This window comes from Leptonychotes weddellii, chromosome 4 (genome assembly GCF_054177405.1).
Source record: "Leptonychotes weddellii isolate Sample4059 chromosome 4, ASM5417740v2, whole genome shotgun sequence".
NCBI classification, from domain to species: Eukaryota; Metazoa; Chordata; class Mammalia; order Carnivora; family Phocidae; genus Leptonychotes; species Leptonychotes weddellii.
Genome location: NC_138372.1, coordinates 98951384 through 98973530, shown reverse-complemented (window position 1 = coordinate 98973530; position 22147 = coordinate 98951384). Strand labels below are relative to the sequence as shown.

General features: G+C 36.6%; 1 protein-coding gene across 1 annotated transcript in view; it reads right to left on the bottom strand.

Moving 5' to 3' along the window:
- The window catches only part of SNTG1 (syntrophin gamma 1), a 703456-nt gene extending 684156 nt beyond the window's left edge, over positions 1–19300 (bottom strand). Inside the window, exon 1 of the mRNA XM_081816797.1 lies at positions 16671–19300. The gene's annotated coding sequence lies outside the window, so the exon portion shown is untranslated. The remainder of the gene's footprint in view (positions 1–16670) is intronic.
- Positions 19301–22147: the final 2847 nt, after the last annotated feature.

Below are 22147 nucleotides of genomic sequence, written 5' to 3'. Positions count from 1 at the left end.
GGCGCCTGGGTGGCTCAGTTGGTTAAGCGACTGCCTTCGGCTCAGGTCATGATCCTGGAGTCCCGGGATCGAGTCCCGCATCGGGCTCCCTGCTCAGCGGGGGGTCTGCTTCTCCCTCTGACCCTCTTCCCTCTCGTGCTCTCTGTCTCTCATTCTCTCTCTCTCAAATAAATAAATAAAATCTTTAAAAAAAAAAAAAGTACAATGATAAGACTGGTAATGGAATGAGATTAGACATCTAGATTAATGAAGAAAATTAAGAGTCCAAAAATAAACCGTGGCATCTGTGGCCAACCGATTTCCAACAAAGTGCCAAGATATTCAATGACAAAAAATAGTTTCTTCAACAAATGGTTTCGGGACACCTCGATATATACATGCAAAAGAATGAAATTGGCCCCTACAACATAGCACATACAAAAGTTTACTCAAAGTGGATCAAATACCTAAATGTAAGAGCGAAAACTGTAAAAGTCTTGGAAGAAAACATAGATGAAAGTCTTATTTTGAATTAGGCAGTGGTTCCTTACTTATGGCAACAAAATCACAGGCAAAGTATAAAATAAATTTGACTTTATCAAAGTTAAAATCTTTTGTGCTTTAAAGGACATTACTGACAAAGTAAAAAAGGAAAACTATATAATTGGAGAAGATATTTTGAAATCATGTATCTAATAAAGTTCTAATACCCAGAATATAAAGAGAACCCTTACAAGCCATTACCAAAAAGACAAACACCCCACTTAAAAACCAAGCAAAGCATTTGTATAGACATCCCCCTGAACAAAATATACAGATAACCAATAATCACATGAAACAACGCTCACCATCACTAATCATTAGGTAAATGCAAATGAAAACAAGGAGATAACCACTTTACATCCACTAAGATGTCTATAATCTAAAAGGCAGACATGACAAGTGTGGGTAAGAATGTACAGAAATTGATACCTTCTCTCATTGTTGCTGGGAATGTAAAATGGTGCAGTTACTTTGGAAAACACTTTTGCAGTTTCCAAAATGTTAATCAAAATGTTAACCATATGAACAAGCAATTTCACTCCAAGGTAGATACCCAAAAGAACTGAAAATATATTTTCACATAAAAGCTTGTAGATGAATGTTAATATTAATGACTATTCAAAACAGTCAGTAAAGTGGAAACCCTGGGGTGCCTGGGTGGCTCAGTCAGTTAAGCGTCTGCCTTCGGCTCAGGGCATGGTCCCAAGGTCCTAGGATCTAGCCCTGCATCTGGCTCTCTGCTCAGCGGGAAGCCTGCTTCTCCCTCTCCTCCCTGCTCATGCTCTCTCTCCCTATCTCTGTCTCTTTCTCTCAAATAAATAAAATCTTAAAAAAAAAAAAGTGGAAACACCAAAATGCCCATCAGTTGATGAACAGATAAACAAAATGTGGTATGTTCATAAAATAGAGTATCATACATACATGAAAATGAATGGAGTATTCATTTATCCTACAACATGCATAAACTTTGACAACATGATTCTAGGTTAAAAAGCTAATCACAAAAGACCACAGATTTTATGATTCCATTTACATGAAATCTCCAGAAGGAAACCCGTTCTAAGATAGAGACAGAAAATAGATTAAGGAATGCTAAGGGCTGAGAAGAAAGGAAAAAGGAGAGTGACTGCTAATGGATAAAGAATTTCTTTTTGGGTGCTGAAAATATTCTGAAATTAGGGAGTGGTGATGGTTGCACAACCTTGTAAATATACTGAGAACCAATGAATTACATACTCTAAAAGGCTAGATATTATGTTTGGAAATTATTTCTCTATTTTTTAAAAGCAATAGCGAACAGAGAAATTGTCGGTAAATTTACAGAAGTGCTGACTATTTAAAAAGCATCAATAAGGACTAGTTTGAGATAGTTAGAAATAATGTATAACTTAATACAGCACTGAACACCATAATGCAAGACAGTGATATTAACAAATAGTCTCTTTGAAAGATCTACAGGTGTTTATTGTACTACTCTTTCAACTGTTTTTGTAGGATTGAAATTTTTCAAAATAAAAGTTTAGAAGAAAAGTGAATGGAATTGCATTGAAGTTAAACAGCAGAGCAAAAATTATTAATATTAATCCTCTTTAAAAAGGTAGACATTCAATCACTCAACAATTTTTGAGCACTTCTGAGCAAATGTGGTAGGCAAAGCACCAGGAACACAACAGAGAGACTGGGTCTTTTCATAGCTTGATAGCTCACTTCCTTTTAGAAATGAATAATATTCCACTGTCTGTATGTACCACAGTTTATCCATCTACCTACTGAAAATACATCAAGATTGCTTCCAAGTTTTGGCAATTATGAATAAAGCTGCTATACACATCCATGTGCAGGTTTTTGTATGGACATAGGTTTTCTATTCGAGTAATACCAAAAAGCACGGTTGCTGGATTGCATGGTTAGATTATGTTTAGATTTGTAAGAAACTGCAAAACTATCTTTCAAAGTGGTTGTACCATTTTGCTTTCCCACCGGCAATGAATTAAAGTTTCTTTTGCTCCATATCCTCACCAGCATTAGGTGCTGTCAGTGTTCTGCATTTTGGCCATTCTAATAGGGGTGCAGTAGTATCTCATTGTTGTGTTAATGTGTAATTCCTTAATTACATAGGATGTTGAACATCTTTTCATATGCTTTTTTGCCATCAGTATATCTTATTTGTGAGGTGTCTGTTGAGGTTTCTGTTTAGGTCTTTTCCCCATTTTTTTAAATTGGATTGTTCGTTCTTTTATTGTTGAGTTTTGAGACTTCTTCATATATTTTAGGTAATAGTCCTTTATCAAATATGCCTTTTACAAAATTTTCTCCCAGTCCATGGCATCTTCTCATTCTCTTGACATCATCTGTCACAGAGCAGAAGTTTTAGTTTTAATGAAATCAAAGTTAACAATTATTCAATTATTTCTCTAAGGGATTGTGTGTTGGTATTGTATCTAAAAAGTCATCACCATACCTAAGATCATCTAGATTTTCTCCTATGTTGTGTCTTTTGTTTTACAGTTTTGCATTTTACATTTAGGTCTATGATCCATTTTGAGTTAATTCTTAAGAAGGGTGTGAGATTTGTGTCTAGATTCATTTTGTGTGTGTGTGTGTGTGTGTGTGGATGTCTAGTTGTTCCAGCACCATTTGTTGAAAAGACTCTAGCATTTTTTAATTAATTTCTTTAATTGAAAGGTATTGATTAAAGACCATGCTCTTAGAATTTTAAACATTTGAAATTTGGCATAGTTTGCTATGTGGCACAATATATGGTTAAGTTTTTATAAATGTATTTGTGAACTTCTAAATAATGTAAATTGCAAATAATCTATATTTGTAGGTATTATGTCTATTTGCATAACTATATCCTTATTTTTTGTTATAGAATGTGTGAGAGATTATAAAATCAAGTAAATATGGCATTAATGAAGATTTCTTTTTAGAAAATAAGTAATTGTGCGGGAACATTATTGAAGTATTTAAACTTTGCATTAATTCTTAGACAAATATTGCTTTACACCTATTACGTATCAGAAACTAGTGCTCATAAAGCAAAAGTAACTGGTATAAATCTACCATCCATCAGTTTAAAATAGTATTACTTGGGGTGCCTGGTTGGCTCAGTCTGTTAAGCGGCTACCTTCGGCTCAGGTCATGATCCCAGGGTTCTGGGATCGAGCCCCGCATCGAGCCCCGCATCGGGCTCCCTGCTCGGCGGAAAGCTTGCTTCTCCCTCTCCCTCTGTCTGCCGCTCTGCCTACTTACGCTCTCTATCCCTGTTAAATAAATAAATAAATAAAAATCTTTAAAATAATATTACTTGCTCAAAATTCTTTATTTTCTCCAGTATATTACCTGCCTTCTGAATACATATTATTAACATCCTGATAAGTGTCCAGTGTACTTCTAATGAGACATTTTGATTCTGTTACTGTATAACAAATTACATATACGTGAGTATTCATAACACTGTTATTCACTGTAGCCCCAAATTTGAAACAACTCAAATGTCTTCCAATCATTAGATGGGCCAACAAACTGGTACAACTGTACCATGGAACACTATTCAGCAATTCAAAGGATAAATTTCTGACAATATGCACCAACTTGGATGGATCTCAAAGGCATTATGCTGAGTGGGAAAAACAAAAGTCACTCTCAAAAGATTATATATTGTATGACTGCACTTATGTAACATTCTCAAAATGACAAAATGGCAAAATTCTAGAGAGTGGACTAGTGGTTGACAGGTTAAGTGGGGAGTGGGTCACACTATTAAGGGTTAGAACAAGGAAATTCTTGGGTTTTTTTAAGATTTTATTTATTTATTTGACAGAGAGAGACACAGCGACAGAGGGAACACAAGTGGGGTGCGGGAAGAAGGAGAAATAGGCTTCCCACTGAGCAGGGAGCCCAATGCGGGGCTCAATCCCAGGACCCTTGGATCATGACCTGAGCTGAAGGCAGATGCTTAACGACTGAACCACCCAGGCGCCCCAGAACAAGGAAATTCTTTTGCAGTAATAAAACAGTTCTATATCTTGATTGCGACGGTGGTGTAATGGTATATGTGGTGTAAATTACATAAAACTACACACACCACATACAAACACACACACATACAAATGGGTGGAGATAAAAACCGATGAACTCTAAATAAGATTTATAGTTTGTTTGACAGTATTGTGCCAATATCAATTCCTGGTTTTGGTATTGTTATATAATTATGTAAAATGTTACCTTGGGGGGAAGCTGGGGAAAGGTTTCACAAGAAACAGTCTCTGCAACATCCTTTGAGTCTATAATTATTTAAAAATGAATAAGAAGTTGAAAAAAGAAATTATCCAAATATAGCATTGCTTTCTCTAGCTGCATCTATGATGGGCATTAAACAGTATTTAATTTTCTTTTACCATTCTTGGAGTATCATCATTGATTAAACCATAATTTATGGTTCCATTTCAACTCAGCCATGAACTAATTTGAACCTGTTAACAAATCTCAAAATTCTCCGAAGGTCAGTTTCCTAACCTGATAATCTGTGAGTACATTTCAGGTTCTACCTTGTAATGATTTCATGATTCTGGATATCCGCTGTTTGCCTCTTTAGACTAAACTTTTTGAAGTCAGAGACCAAGCTTAGTCTTTAAAAGGAATTTATACTGTATCATTCTGCATACTGAGGTGGCCTACAAATATTGTACAAACAGAAACTGCTAAGTTATGGGCTGTGCTTTCTTCTCTATTCATCAGTATACTGACCACTTGACATTGAAATTTAGAATTTTGACAATGCCAGCAAAACAAGTGTTGAACATAGATTATTTCTAACAAACTATTTCTTTCTACAAAATACATTCACCCTTCTTTATGAAAGACTCAAGAATTTAAAATGGTTGAAATATTATATTTTCAGGTATAAACATATGAATCTTATTTTATAATTCTATATATTGTTTGAAGCGTGGGTCACTACACCAAAAACTAATGATGTATTGTATGGTGACTAACATAACATAATAAAATTAAATTAAAAAAATAATTCTATATATTGTAGAAATTTAAGGAACTTTCAGATTCTTCACTTAATCAGTTATACACCTCAAGTTTTTGCTGTCTTAGCAGAGCTAGTTGATGTACTAATCCCATTCATTAAACTTTAACCTGCTTTGAACTTTCCTTTAAAATATCCCAGATAATTACAAACCCAGTGGTATTACAGGAACTCATATATTGCTTTAACAATCCAATATACGGATCTACTGATGCTCTATAATGTCTTGATTCAGTATCATCTGTTAAACATTTATTGCTAATTCACTTTATAACGTGCTTTATTAAAAGTCATTAAAAACTGCAGCTGCATCCCGTAATCTTTTCCTAAATATAAAGACTGAATTTATAAATGATCTCCTTGTTCAAAATACTGCCATACAGCTCACAAACTCTTTGTTAGAAGCCAGAGAGCTTTTATTCTTTACAAAAAGAAATGCTAAGTAATTCATCAGTTGCCAAACTTTTTTTTTTTTTTTTTGGCCACATATCGGCCTTGTTCCAACAGCTCAACTTCCATGTTCATAAAGAATAGTTATGGTCTCCGGTTGATGCTTACAACTTTTATCTATTTGAGTGCCATCTTGCTCCTAGGATTCAATCTCTTAATGTGTATGTATCCTTGATAAACTTGAAAAAACTCAATGGTTTGGCTCAGCTAAAGACACTGAAGTGAAGCTCTTATGCAAATATTCTGGGACTACACATTGAAGGAAGAGACTGTATTTCATTTGGAGTTTTGTTAATACCATTCAGGAGAAACTAGCCTTTGGGGGCTTTACATGCTTATAAAAATACCGTAAATTATTTCTAAGCTTCACTTAATTGATTGTTCTTTGATTTTACTGCTTTTATATATATAACAAAACATTTTCTCAGAGAACTGAAGTCTGGATATGAGATAAATTCACTTTCACAAAAACTACATTATATATAATAGAATTGCTTATTTCTCAAAAACAATTTCATTTATTCATAAGCATAACTGGTAAATATTTAGCATTTGTCAATTTTTTGACAGTATCCCCTAAAATAATGTAGGACACCTGTAATTTATTCAGTAGAATAGTATGTAGTATGTATGCATATGTTACTTTAAATATGATCCACAGGTAGAAGGAAAAAAATCCTAAAAAAATTTTTCCATTTGACATGCCAGGTAGAATATCAATAGTATCAGAAAATGACCTTAACTAATAAAGTAGACATGAATCACTACAACTATGGTAAGTTTATGGAGAAACATGAGAAGGATTATAACCAAAGAGTTGCATTTAGTAAGCTCATTTACATTTAAGTCAATCAAATTTATAACTGGCAGGAAATAAATTATTCCATTTCTCAAGTAAGACCAGAACAAAAAATGGTCACTACATTAAAAGTAAAGGAGATGGTTCCTTCACAAAGAACTTTTGTATAAATCTATAACCAGATAATTCTTTGTGCCCATGGATTGCTAACTAACGTATCATTGCCAAATATACAGGTAATAGCATAGGAATTCTATTCAAATAATAGTTAACAAAATTATCTGCACTTCTCACTCCCCTTCTCCCTCCTCCACATTGATAAACACCTCCTGCCCTCTATGGCTTAGCCTCACATAGACTCACGGACTCAATGCCCCACATTGACTCAAATGTGACTCATTGATTCAAAGCAAAAGCTCACATTGACACTCTAAACCATCTGATTCCATCAGAGATGAGGGAATAAATCGCCCACTGTTTGGTGGTACATTGACTCCTTTAGGTTTACTGGGGAGCCTTTTAGTGCACTGAAAAGGTAATTTGCTAAATGGCACACTAGTGGTTTAGAAAACTTAATTGGCTTCCAAAAAGTAGATAATTTACTCCTTTTGTACCAAGATAAAGCCAGGCAATTATCTGGGCAATTTGAGTGGTTTGAGAAAGGAATTTGAATATTAGACAAGAGCAAAGTTTTTGTTTGCCTGAACTCTTGGAAATTCCAGCTATTCCTATGGAATTGGTGGTCTTCTATGTCATTCAACTCAATGAGAAACAAAAAGTACAGAGGAGATTTAGATTGGTCTGAAGATCTCATGTATCCATTTTCATCCTCAGAAATTTCTTTTAGAAAAATATGGAAATTTTACACATCTAAAGCAGAACAAACAAGTAATATAGATAAAAATACAAAGGAGGATTAATAAAACAGGCATTATTATTTGAGATGAATTTCAGCCTTTCAAGCAAAGTCAAAATTATGTTACATATTACTAGTGGAGGAAAGTTAATTTTCCAGTAACTAAAACAAAAAAGTGATTATTGAATATTTTATATATTTTACATGATCACTTAAAAATAAATATTTAAGTAATGGGAAAAATAAAAGCTTAAGCAGATCTCTTCCCAAGTAATTGTGTGTATCTCTTTTAGATTTACTCTATGATGAATGACATTTTCTCTCACCAGACCTCCATCACCACAGGCAAAACTGATGTAATGCAACAAAATATTCATTTTCCCAGGAATGTGGTATCACCAGATTTCAAGGGGGGGGGGCGGGGGCTGTGAACTGGGAGTGAAAAGGTAACTATATTGCTTTTTAAGAATGTGGTCTTTCCATTGCTTTTCCCTTAGTTTGATCCTTAGGACCTCACACTCTGAAGGATTATCTGAATCATTTTTTAAAACTGTTCTCTCCAAGATGCCCAATGATCTACTTTTGGGTGAACCCAAAGGCACTTGAATCCTTATTCCTTTCACCTCCATCCAGCATCAACTTTAACCACCTATTTTTTTCTTGAAATTCTATGTATTTTCCCTTTTTACACTTTTCTAAGCACTTTTGTATAATCCTCTCTCCTATTACTTTTCCATTCCCAAATGTGAATGTTTATGTTTATGTTCATAAGCAACTGTTTTCTCTTCATTCTCTCAAAAAGTTAATATATTTTCATGGCTTCAGCAATAATCTTTATTGCAATGACTGAGTTGGGTGTGTCAGGTTTTACCCTCTTTCTGAAACTAATGGTTCCTTCACCTGCCATTTGGCTGTGACACCCTTTTACCACTCATTTGATATGTCCCAAGTCAGATGTAACATGGTTCCTTCCGAAGAACAGAATTTTACATTTATATGCTTAGCATTTACCTAGCATGTATCAAAGGCATTATCTCATTTGAGCTCCTCTTCTTGATTCTTCTTTTATTAGTGGCATCACTCTCACCTAATCATCCAGTTTTAATGTGCTCATTTTTAACCTTAATCCTGTTAGGTCAAGTTCCCATTACCTCCAATCTGAATTACTGCGACAGAACCAATCCTGGTCCTTCATGACTCCCTGATGCTTCTGAAATATGAGTTCAGCATGTCATTATGTTGTCCACAAACCTCCCTATCTGTGTAAGATTAGGGTCAAGATAATATGGGAGTCCTTCAAGATTCTTAAGAATCTAAACTCTTCCATAACTTACTAAAACGTCAGTAAAATACAGTCGCTGAGTTGTTTTATCACAATCTGAAGCAAGTATATATTAGATGAGATATGCATATAATAGCTGGCAGTTTTTCTTCCCAAACCACCTATAGCATGTGGAGAAGTATGAAATATTGACCAAATCTCAATTTTTATTTAATCTAGAGAGAATCATTTAACTTTCCTAGACTGCAATTATCTCATTTGGAAAACAGGAATGACAGTCAGCCTTATAGTCCTGCCATGAAAATCAGATGAGATTCCCTAAAGGGACTTTTTAAAACTGTTAATATCATTAAAATGCCAGAGAATTGGAGCATGAATGGAAATTAAAGAAGGCAAACTTTCCTGGAACATATTTCTTATGTTCTATGAAGATTCTATGCAGCAATGAAATAATTCTAACTCCAACTTCAAGAGGCTTTTCAGAAATTTATTGCCATGGAAAGAAAACACAAAATGGAAAAAAGAAATAATTGATTAGGTGGGTAACAGGTAAATCACTTAAAGGATTTATAAGCAGAAAAAACGATGAGCCCAAAGAGAAAAATGAACAGCCTATTTATGAATTAAAGGAACTACCCTACTCTTTTTACCTTGACTCTAAATATACCCTATCATATTACTTCTTGGTCATATTATCTATGATACATGGTGCAATATGTAGGCAATTAACCTGCTTTTAGGAGTGTTACTTCTTCAATATTAAAACCAGACCAGAGGAAAAAGAAAAAGATAAATAGTCTAGTGAAAATTGAGCATGCTTATCATATGATAAATGAGGATATATTATTTTAAAATGCTAGGAAAAAAATACCCTACAAGGAAAAAAAATGCTATCCAGCTGGAAGTACTGATCCACACCGGTCACTTTCCTTACTCTGTCCGTATGTCCTTTTGACATTATACATTTTTGAGTAATAAAGTAAAAAGGACACCCACAAAGCTTTGGTGCATTAATTACATTGAAGGTCACGTTGTATACATTTCATTTTAAAATGTTCTTCTTAGAAAAGCCAGCTTTTAGAAAGACAATAAGCCTAGGAGCCCACTTTGGCTGAGTATTCTGTCAGCATTAGATACATTAAATGACTCAGAAATCTTTGATAGATTGTTCAGTAATATTGTAGGGGAGAGTTGCTGTTATTTCTATCCTATGATATAGTTCCCCTTTTCCTGAAGAATGCACCAAAATTTGTATTGGGGATAGAGGAACTGCCTTGCACTTAATGGACAGTAGTCAGTAATTTATTATCTTTCTTTTTCTTTGCCTAAAATTTAGTCAATGTTAACATCTGGGTTATTGTTGCTGTTGCATGTATAAGAGGAAAGAAAGACAGTAGTGAGAAGAGATTCTAGAATAAATGCATTATGGAATATTGTTGATCTATATTCATTCCTATTTATTCTATGGACTGTTTCCCCCACAATATTTTTGACCATCCAAGTAATGGAGTATCTACTTCATCTCAGCCACTCATCATTATTTGATTTATTACTTGTAAACTTCTAACAGGTATTAAGATGAGGGTTTTTGCCAAGTCATGGTTCATTCTCCTATTTTTAGATAAAAACAGGACTAGTAAAAACTCTAAGAATGTCAGTTCTTTTTTTTTTTTTTTTAAGAATGTCAGTTCTAACAGATGACACTGACAGCAGAAAAGTAATGGTTCTGCAGGCCACAGGACCAAAGGCATCCTGCGTACTGAGGCCAGCTTGCAGTGCATTTGTTCTATTAAAAAACTTTAAAAGTTAAATTAGCTGAAAATGAGATTTCACACAAAACTCTTTCAGTTCCCAGATTTTGCTTTTTTTTTTTTTTATAAAGATTCTATTTATTTATTTGACAGAGAGACACAGCGAGAGAGGGAACACAAGCAGGGGGAGTGGGAGAGGGAGAAGCAGGCTTCCCACGGAGCAGGGAGCCTGAGGCGGAGCTCAATCCCAGGACCCTGGGATCATGACCTGAGCCGAAGGCAGACGTCTAACGACTGAGCCACCCAGGAGCCCACCCCCAGATTTTGCTTTAATTGAGGAGAGCTAAGAGTCGGGAACCTCTTGGGGGGGCTTGCTTTCTGCAGTTTGCTGCAGGCTCTTCTGACCAGCCACACTCATTAGTTTATATGCCTAAGCCCAGTAGGCATTTCAATTTACAATCTATGCAAAGAAATGTAGGTTTGGGCGCCTGGGTGGCTCAGTCGTTAAGCATCTGCCTTCGGCTCAGGTCATGATCCCAGGGTCCTGGGATAGAGCCCCACATCAGGCTCCCTGCTCAGTGGGAAGCCTGCTTCTCCCTCACCCACTCCCCCTGCTTGTGTTCCCCCTCTCGCTATCTCTCTCTGTCAAATAAATAAATAAAATCTTTTTAAAAAAAGAAATGTAGGTTTGGATAAGTAAACAGAAAAAGAAACAGTCTAGGACAAAGCATGAAGAAAAGAACTAGGTAGTGATGAGTATAGTACACTCTGGAAGACAAAATGGGAGATTTATCTAGAGAAATAATAAGAGAAAATTGTGGGATAGTGAGAGCCACCAGATGCAAGCTAAGTAGTAACAAACACCAACTTGACCAACTTCCTGCTGGGAAGAAGCAGTGCACTAACCATTCTCTATGCCCTGTTATTTTAATGTTCCCAACCACATTTGAGGTGGAAATTTTCTTTCTTTTACGTATGAAAATAAAGAGACTTAGAATTTACATCCCTTGCCCAAGTTTGTATAGCTAATGAGACTGTGTACCAGGATTCACCTGATCCCAAATCTCATGCACTTTCCACCATAAAAGAAGGGAATGTTTTCGAGAAGAATGATCTGAGGGAAGCAGAAGAAGAAAAGTTTTGAGCTCAACTAAACCTGTAGGTTTTTGTGTGTTTGTTTTCTAACAGACATGATAATGAATTCCCAAGAGAATCAAGAAAACAGATAAGCTATTAAATTAAGATAAAGTGATTTACCCAAGATCACATAATGAGTTGATGAGAAAACCAATTATATTTGATTCTAGACTTCATATATACTCAATGTATTTTTAACCATGCAATTGACACTTTTCTCTTATCAAAACATTCTTAAATTTCTTAATCTCAGATATTTATTTCTCACCATAGAGCTGTTTGAGAAGATTTAAAGAAAATGTATTATTTTTTTCAACTGTTTTATATGAGTAACATTATATTGTTAAAATTCTGATATCATTTCTAAAAGATTCCTACTTTCTGGAAATTTATTTAGTGAATTTATCATGTAAGCATTTATTCCTTTAAAAAATTAAATCTTTAGCTCTTTGAAATATTGAGTAACTGGTAATATATTTGCTAAATATAAATGTAGTTATAACTACTTTACAAATTTTAATTTTAAAACTTATACAAGTATGTGCATTAAATGTGATGAAGTGATAAAGAATTAGCCACTATTCTAATGCATTGAGTTGATGATTCTTTCAATTTAAGAAAATACTATTACTTTAGTTTTGCTGATAATTTGAAAACTAAATTTAGGAAAATCTAAAACGATCTTCTGACACTTTGTATAGAATGTGTTCAACAAGCTTCACAGTGATAATTCAAAGATAAAGTTCTTGGTCACATGACATTATTTTAATAACCTTTCATTTCCTACCTTTTTCCCATTTTCCTTTCTTTGTAGTTTATTTCCTTTTTCCTTTTTGGTAACCGATAACAAATAAAACCAAAAATAATCTTTAAATTCTATCACTAATTAGGTAATTTTATAATTTTCATCACAACAATTTAGATTTCTTAAACATACTATGACAATATTTTTAGTGATACTCTAGAAATCTATAAAGACCACATGTTCAAAAATTACATTTAAAAAACCATATTTTAAAACTCCAACTTAAGAAAGAAAATAAGCAATGAGATGTTGCTTAACTTGAGATTTCCTGAAGACGTCTAAGCTTTGGACTAATCACAGCATTTCCAGGACACCTCCATGGATCAGTCCATGTTGTCCACACTTCACTCCATCACCACTCACCCTAAATCAAATCCAATGCATCTACATGTGTTGTTAGATATTTAGTTTTAAAGTCCATTTAATCCTAAAACTCATAGGATTAAATATCATTCTTCTTTTACAGACCAGAAAATGATGACATGAAGGCAGTGACTAATCCATTTAAGGTCAAAATGAAACTAGTTAAAATGAACTCGAGTCATGCTGACCTAGGCTTGACTATTTGGTGTAAGACATGGTGTCAGTTTTGAGTAATAAATATTTTTAAACCAGGTCCAACCTGTATTCTAATAGTGATTTAATCAAGAGATATAAAAAATTGATGCTGAGTTAACAGGAAAATATTTTATTACCTACACTTTAGTTCTTAAATGTAAGAGATATGTCCACCATATAGGAATCAGCAGGGAATTTTTCAATGAATGAGGGAATCAATGCTATTGGAGATTATTTATAATAATTCAAAGATACAGCACTCAGGTTTCCAAAATGCTCTCAAAAGCATCATATCGTGACTCTCAACCTTTCATAGAGTAGGCATCCATTCATTTGTCCCACAAATATTTAGGTGTCAACCATATATAAAGCATTGTGCCTTGATTGGTAGGTAAAATAATCTCTTTTAGGGAAGAAAAATTAAGTTTCAGTGGGTTGAGTGACTTGTCCAAGATCTAATGACAAGCAGTTCAAGAATCCTGATCTTTTAACTGTTAAACAGTACTTCTGCTGCTACATCATGATGCATAACATATTTTATACTGCAGCATGTTTGTTTCTTTCAGCGCATGCCATGTACAACTCATTCTCCTAAGCTCAACAGAAAGAATATACTAAATAAGAGGTCTCTTTCCATTTGAGTGCTATTCTATGACTCACTGTACAGGTTTCTGGGAGGTGAGATGACTATAGAAATAATTTCTGACTTACAATATGCTTTTCTTCACCAGTGGCTTTTGCCTTGCTTGTTAGAATTGGATGAATAAGTGCTGTTTGCCTGGAATTCACATCTTTTAAATGGTACAACAATAAAAGTCAATTACCAGAGGCCTTCCTAAGTTCCAATAATAATCATCTCATAATCCTACATGTTTTGATAAATACATATATAGCAAGCAACAATTCCAAAGGCAAACTGAAGATATTCAAATCCAATATGATACGATGGTATCAGTAATTATATTGGAATATCAAATTAATATTTAGATGGCCTACAGAAAAAGTTAACCAAGAAGCAGTTTTATAATATTTCATAACTTAAAGATTCAGGGCAGAACTCCCTGTCCCACTCTCAACTATTTCTTATTAAAAGAAGAAAAGCAATTGAACAGATCCAGGGCTCACTGTTAATTATCCTCTGTCCTATATACACCTTACATTTTCCTGATTATGCAATCCTATTTTGCTTTTCTCTTTTGACTCTTAAATATAAGCAACAGCCAACAACACTTATCCTTACCAACAATACTACCCCGCCCCCAACCCCAGGAGAGGGGATGCTGAATTACTATTTGGCCAAACCACATGCCTCCTTTTTCTCTAACAGACCAAAATAACTATCAAAACAGCTTACTTTAATAAGATATGGATATCCTGGAATAAATTAGTGATTTCTCTTTAAAGACAGGTGAATCAGTAAAAAAGAACGGTTTGATTTATTAGCCCATCAACTCCCTTTTTATTTATTTATTTTTTCTTTTTTGGGAGTGGAGGACAGTTAGATATTAGCATGTAGGTAGGCATTAGGTTGGTCTGCAAAAGTCTATCTCAATGTAATGACATTTCCCCAAAGATAAGGATTGATATGAGCTTCCATGCACCTTGCCTGAGCTTGGGTGGGTGAATTTGAGTTATTTATTTCTGTGACTAAATCTCCAGAGGAATTAGGCAAAGGTAACTTTCACTTTGGGCAGTTCAGCCACACATAGGGCAAGCCTGCCCCCTCTACCACTAAGAAGGTAACTGCGGCCACATACCAACAGCCATGCTTCCTGGAATACATTCTCTGCTTTCTTTTTATGCTCTGCCGACCAGGGGAGTCTCTCTATGGTCATTAATTGACAACCAAAATAAAAGTCTAACAATATGCCGTAATTCTCTTAAAACATGATTTATCATTCCATGTGGTAATTTCACTTCCATATCTCTAAAATTAGGGGAAAAAAATGAGGTTGTGTTAGGAGCACATTGTAAGTCTCCTGGGAAGAAATCCAAATCAACGGTACATTTTCTTTTCCTCAGATTATCATTTCTGACCTATATAGGGCAAAACAGCCCCCAAGGAGCTCAATGACATAGATACCTCTGCTCCCTTTCTGCTAAGCAAGCAGGTCCATGGTAAGCGGTAAGTGACAGTTAAGAATGATTTTTCCTCAGAGTGTAACTGCCACTCTGAGCCAATGCAAAACAAGGGCCCATCGACTCACCAACAAATACCATCTTAACTGCCTCAGATGATTTTTATGTTGAAATTGAGGAGTATAGGTATGGATATATATTAGAGACATTTTATATCAGCTATATATGAACTATGAAATAAAAAGAGAAACCTAAAGAACTATAATTTTTCAAAGGGGCAAACTCTTTCCACAGTGTTGGTTATGCATATAGCATCACATGTATTTATATGATTGTAGAAGTCCATACTTGCAAGTCAACACTCTCCACTGAACTGAATGTTCAAATTGGAATTGATCAAGCTTTTAGGGAAATGTCAGGCATATGCTTAAATTTGTGTAACTGCCTTTACCCAGTGAACCTTTTTTTATTAAAGCAGAATGCTTATCAAGGTCACTGTGAAAGCTTGTACTTTTAAACCTCCAGGGGAAGACAAGAGAAACAAGAATCAACAGAAAACAGATTTAATTAACACTTGAAAGTTTATGGTTTGTCAAGAACCTATTGGCCTATCGCTTTTTGGATTTCAGTGACAAATGCATTTTGTAGAACGAAGAAGTCAGAATGGTATCAAAAGCCAGCTCTCCTAAAAAGGGACACTAAAGCTTCTCATTTTCTCCCTTCTGGCAGATCTGGTTTGAGCAAGCCGTCTTAAGATTTAAAAGGCTGGAAAGACTATGCTAAGTAAAAAAAGTGTGTATTTCTTTAGGTAAAATTCTACAGGTGCAAGTATACTTGGGGGTTGGAGTAAAGAGAGGGATCAAGTGTGTATGTATACGTGTGTTTGTTTTTATACCTGGTTTGGCAAATTATAATCATATAAAATAAAATAGAAGAGGTTGCTAAACCATCTCTACTTGTAACTTTGAGTCTTGAATACTATATAAAACAAATAAGATCACTTTAAACTGCATGCATGAAAGACCCTTTTACAAAATGCCAGATTATATTAGTTTTGAAAAAAAAAAGACACACACAAATTCAAAAATGTATTAGATCAGCACTAAGAAAAATACTCAACCAAGAGTTTACTGTAATCATAAAAGGCAATACATATTATTTTTAATATTCTTGTCAAATAAGAGGCTTCACAGAAGTAAAATATCCTACTATTTTATTAGGGAAGAGGTTTCCTAAGATCATGCTGCAGGAACATCATTGAAAAACAAAATTATCTACTTAATTCACACAGCAAGATCATACTTTTTATAATCTTTCTGTTAAAACCTTTACTTAAAAAAAGTCATTAGAGTTGTAAATAAGTAGAAGTAAGTATATTATCACTTACCAGCCAAGTAAAGGAATTAGAAGTCTTTCAGTTTCTCTAATGTAGGGATGTGAGTAGATCTGGAACCTCCTCTCACAAAGCTGTTTCCAAAATAGTTGGAACTCTCGGTGAGCATTCTGTTTATTTCATGAAGTGTAGGCCTTTGAGCACTTCGACCCCTTCTGCAGAGCCCATGGTTTTTCAGAGCCTCTAAGAACTTCAACTTCAGGCTCCTGCTTTCATTCCTCCCAGCCTCCTACGGAGAATTATTCTTGAAGTTGTTGCTGAGAGTTTGATCTGTGGAACAAGAGGACTCCTCAGAGCCCTGTATAGTAGTTGTAGCAGGTGGATAAGGAGGGTTACTTTCCGTCTATCAAGGAAAGGAAAGGGGGACCAAGGGGTATCAGGAGGCACCGCCTTTTAGCTGCGAGGAGCAGGGAGCCCAGATGCCCGTGGCGACGACAGTGGCGGCAAGGGCAGCGCAGTTCTGTCCCTGTGGCTGCGGACCAGTCCGGAGACGCTGTCCATCCCCTCCGGTGCTGAAGTATACGGACTGGAACCCCCCCCAGCCCCTCCCCAGATCGCACTTTCCTCCACCAGCGAATGCAAAGAGCTTCCTTGTCTTCCAGTCTCCCCTTCTTTCCTCTGGCGCTTTATATTTTGGTAGGGATTAACTGTTTTTCCAAAATAATACTCTCATACTTATTTGGTGGCAACGTTTCCGGGCGTTATCTGACATTAGAGGTAAGAATCCGTGGGAGATCAGATTTGAGCCTCTCCTGACTTTTCAGTGGCCCTGAACGAGTTTCCTAATGCTAGGAATGAAAGGAAACGCACGCACAAGCGCGCGCATACACGCGCACGAGGAAGTGGGTGGGGGGGAGAGGGAGAGAGAGAGAGATAGAATATGAATAAATATAGATTATGTACCGTGGAAAATCCAGAGTTTCTTTGGGTCTCTAATTACAGAAAATGGAAAGGGTTATTTTGGAAGACTCAGCAATCTTGACTACCAATTAGGGGGACCATACTTAAATTCTGAAAAGCCCCATTTGAAATCCGTGGGTTAGACACAGTAAAGAGGTCGTGGGTTCTCCTTGGACCCTCCAAGCAGAAATGACAGGTTAGTTAAAAAAATAAAAAGACAGAGAACGAAAAAAAGAAAAAGAAAAAAAGAAAAGAAAAGGCATCTATCTCGGCTTTGCTACCTTTTAAAACGCTGCTGGATTGGTTCGGAACCGTTGCACAGCAGCTAAGAGGATCCAGCCGGACGCGGTTCATGTGAGTGTCAGTGCCTGGGGAGCCTCGCGAAACAGAGTGGCGAGCCCGGAGCCTCGGGAGGTTGCGTTCCCAGGGCAGAGATCTAGAGCCGCCCACGGCCCAGGCTCCTTGCACGGATGTGGGAAGAGTCTGATTTCACAAAGGATCGAATAAAAAATGCATAAAGTCAGCGGGAGGGCTCGACCATCCCCGCCCTTTTAAAGCCAGAACAATGCCCAACCCACCCGGCCCTTTGCCTGGGTTTTCAGTGCATTTCCCCTTGTCTCCCACGCCGCCCGCTAGCCTCTCTGGTCCAGAGTCTCCCCAGGCCTTGCAGGCACTTCGCTCCCGCTCTGTACAGTTCCCCCACTTCTGTCCATTCTACCTGCTCTTAATAACCGGCGGATGCCACGCGTAAGGAAGGGTTTGTGTGGGTGGTCCCCAAGGCGGTCACTGAGGGCTTCGCCACCCACACTCTGCAACGGGTGCAGATGTGCGTGCTGTGAGCCGGGGAATTGAAATACACAACGTTGAAACTGTTGGAAAACTGATCAAAATCGCATCCCCTGGGACCCTCGGAGCTATGTGTGGTGAAGAGGGAAAATGTAGGTAACACAGCCCAACCCTTCAGGCTCTGAACTTCGGCAGTGTAGATTTCTGAGCCAGGAGAATTAGGAAAAGAATTACTACGGGTGCGGGGGGAGAAAGGGGGGCGGAACGAAACACTAATTTCTCTAGGGTGGTAGGAGAGGGGCTGTCGCCTGTCCCTAGCTCCCTTCCTTGACGATTTCGCAGAATCTTCTTCCTCTGATTCTGACAGCACAGAGGAAGTCATAAGCACAGTGCTTTCCTCCCACGCTTCCATTACGGATTAGCGCGCGGGTCTGGAACCGTCCATGCCGGGTGGGCCAGTCTTCGTCTCCTGGAGGTAAACGCGCTTTCCAAGGCACTGGCTGAGCGAGGGACGTGGGGGACGCCAGCAGCCAGCAGAATGCTAGCTGGTTCTCTTGAGCTGAAACGTGTTTGAACCGAGATCACTTGGGAATGAAAATCAAACCGGCAGGTTATTTATTCACACGAAAAGTTCATGTTTTCGTTGGACTTTGAGCCATTTCGCTGCGCAGCGCTCCCTTCTTTTCCCGGGGTGAGCACCAGCGCCCTGCCGGCTCCCGGCTCTGGCTGCAAGAGGCTGAGCCCAGGGTTGGACTCATTGCAGGCGGCGAACGCTGTGTGGAGCTCCACACGCAGATGTTCGCAGTGGAAAGAAGCCCATTGCCAACTTAACTCTAACAGGCCTTTTGAGCAGAGGCTCGGTTGAAACGTGTGAGTGCCTGGAACCGTGCCTGATGATGCATTTTGGTCTCACTAAGCACAAACCTACCTGGAATTGTTACTTGAGGCTAATTTTCGAAGGGTGTGTTTTGCTTTAAGGTCCGTGTGAAAATAGATGGATATCTCAGGATTGTGGTAAATGAAGTTTCCCTTTTCCTTGAATGTGGAGGAACACACGCTTCTGTATCTGCATGAACGAGTGTGTGTCATCCGTACAAGGAAGTTTGAGAAAGCGCTGGGCTTTGTCAGAGAACAGGAACTCTTCAGGGGTCACTCTCTCCCTGTCAGTAAAGAAGCATCTCTCCGCAGTATTTAATTCTGTGCTAATTCCAGTTGATTCGATTGTTTGAATTATTTTCTCCAGACATGTAAAAACAAGAATAATTGCAGAAATTTAACACACCAAATAAAAGAAGAGCATTTAAATGAGGCACAGAGTACAAAGATGTTACTAATTAAAACCATGTGCACTTGATTATTCAGACCTAGAGGAACAGATTCTAAGCACTGATTGACATTAATGCAGAGTCTCTCTCTCCCTCAATCTTTCGCCTCCTCCCTCTCTGCCTGGAAGAGAAAAAAGAAGCGGTTGATTAATTTGAACTGTCAGTCCCAGTAAGATTATGTTAGTTTTTTTTTTTTAAAGAAGCAAAATCCACTCCATATTTTTCCACATCAAGTTGTATAACCAGTTACGGAAATTAAGATGATGAAAATTAAATGCAGTCTAATATCTGATGCTACAAATGAGTAAAGTACAACAAAACCAGGGGACAGATATACTGGGATCAATCAAAGAAATGTTTTAAGAAATGTCACCCTTGGAGCAGATCTTTTTAAAAAATTTTTTAAATGTAATTTTTTATTATTTTAAGTTATTATTTTTAAAATGTAAACATAGGGGCTCCTGGGTGGTTCAGTCGGTTAAGGGTTTGCCTTCGGCTCAGGTCATGATCCCAGGATTCTGGGATCCAGCCCCACATTAGGCTCCCTGCTCAGCGGGAAACCTGCTTCTCCCTCTCCCACTCCCCCTACTTGTGTTCCCTCTCTTGCTGTGTCGCTGTCAAATAAATAAATAAAATCTTTAAAAAAATTTAATACTCTAGAATGGTTACTGTGAATCCTAAAACAGATCATTCAATTTCTCTGTTTACAAAACTAGGATACAATCCCACCCAGCCCATTCTTCACAGTATAGGAATCTTAGAAAACATTAGTTTGTGAAACATTTTGGAAATAATTTGAAGTCCTTTGAAGGGGGGAGTTTGAAATATAAACCAAAATATCCATGCAATATGATTTAGAGTAATGATCATTGAATATGAAACTCTGACCTTCTGTATAACTTACACAAGCCTCCTATTTTGAGCTACATTGACACCATATATAAAATGGTGGTAATATAATTCCTGTGAACCTGATTGAATTGTCATATACCAAAAAAAGCATTGTATGTAAAATCTTAATACCTTTGTATATTTCTATAAAAAATAGGTAATATTATTGATGGAGTATCTCTTGGTCACTATTTCTACACCTCAGTTTCAAGACTGAATAGATTACTTGGGGGTTCTGTTTTAAATATTAACATATTTTTCTCATTATTTCTGTATTTTACTTATGTTTCCTTTTAGAGATAACCCAATACCCACATTTGACTCTTCAATCAATGGCTTCAACATCTCTAGCATCATATCGAGCTGATATTTTCTTGTGTTCAACTACAACTAAGTATTATCTACCTATTGCCAATTATTTCCAAATTGGACCCTATTTAAAATTTTTCTTTTGTTTGTTTCCTAATGAAATGTCGAATTTCTGAAAAAAAAAAAAGATTCCAAAATGTAGAAAGCATTACTAAGAGAATCATTCAAAATAGGGTCCGGGGAATATTGAGGAAGCAGGGCTATGCAGGTCTTCCGTTTCAGTTCTTGGAATACCATGGACTTTTGACTTTTGTCAATTGCAACTGGACCACCTCCAGCTAACATGTTCTAATTTGCTGAATTATCATCAGGTAAATCTAGAGGACTTTGTGTTTGCTTTTGTATTAGTTTAGCTCAATTGACTTCAGTTATAGGAAAAAGGTAGATGGGATTTCAGAACTCCACTGGCTTCAAAGTAGCTGAAGTACAAAAATCCATCAGTTACATTTGTTTGATTTTTCTGTTGGGGAAAGTAACAAGTGGAGATGAGATAAACTTAGTGTAATTGAGCAGTATAAACCACAGCTGCCCATGTGTAAGATTTCATTTTAGAAAATGACTCCCTGAGCACTTTCTTATTATTTTTTTTCTTTAGAAAAAAAAAAAGTTGAGTATGACTTGCTTAAAAAAAAAAAAAGTGCAGCTTTTGTTACTTGGATAAGTTACTTAAACTTTTTGAGTCTGTATCTTCATTTTAAAACAGAAATAAGGCAACCTGCTTTGCAAGGTTAACATACAACACCTGGCTGAGGCCCTTGTTTGCAAAATGCTCAACATATAACAGGCTGGTCCATTTCTCGGACATCTCTTCAGAGACAGTGTCTTGGAGAGTTTTTCTTGTTCACTAACATCAAACAGAATATTGCTTTATTCAAACACATCAATGTGAGTAGAATTGATACACAAGTGTGTGGAAATTCCACTTCAGGTTTTCAGTACTATGGAGATCCTTTCATAGGTCATCAAGTCCTGCAGGGTAGCAGGTTGCTAACCAATGACAAAATGAAACTATCCTTAAAAAATATACTGCCAATTTAGCCTATATACCACATTAAATATTTTAAACTGCCTAGTAATATGCATTCTTTTTAATAAGCATACATACATGCTTTAGTATCTCCTTTTAAATATACGTGTATCTGTGGATGAACATGCATGTGTATGTGCATGAGTGTATTCACATATGTTTATATATACATA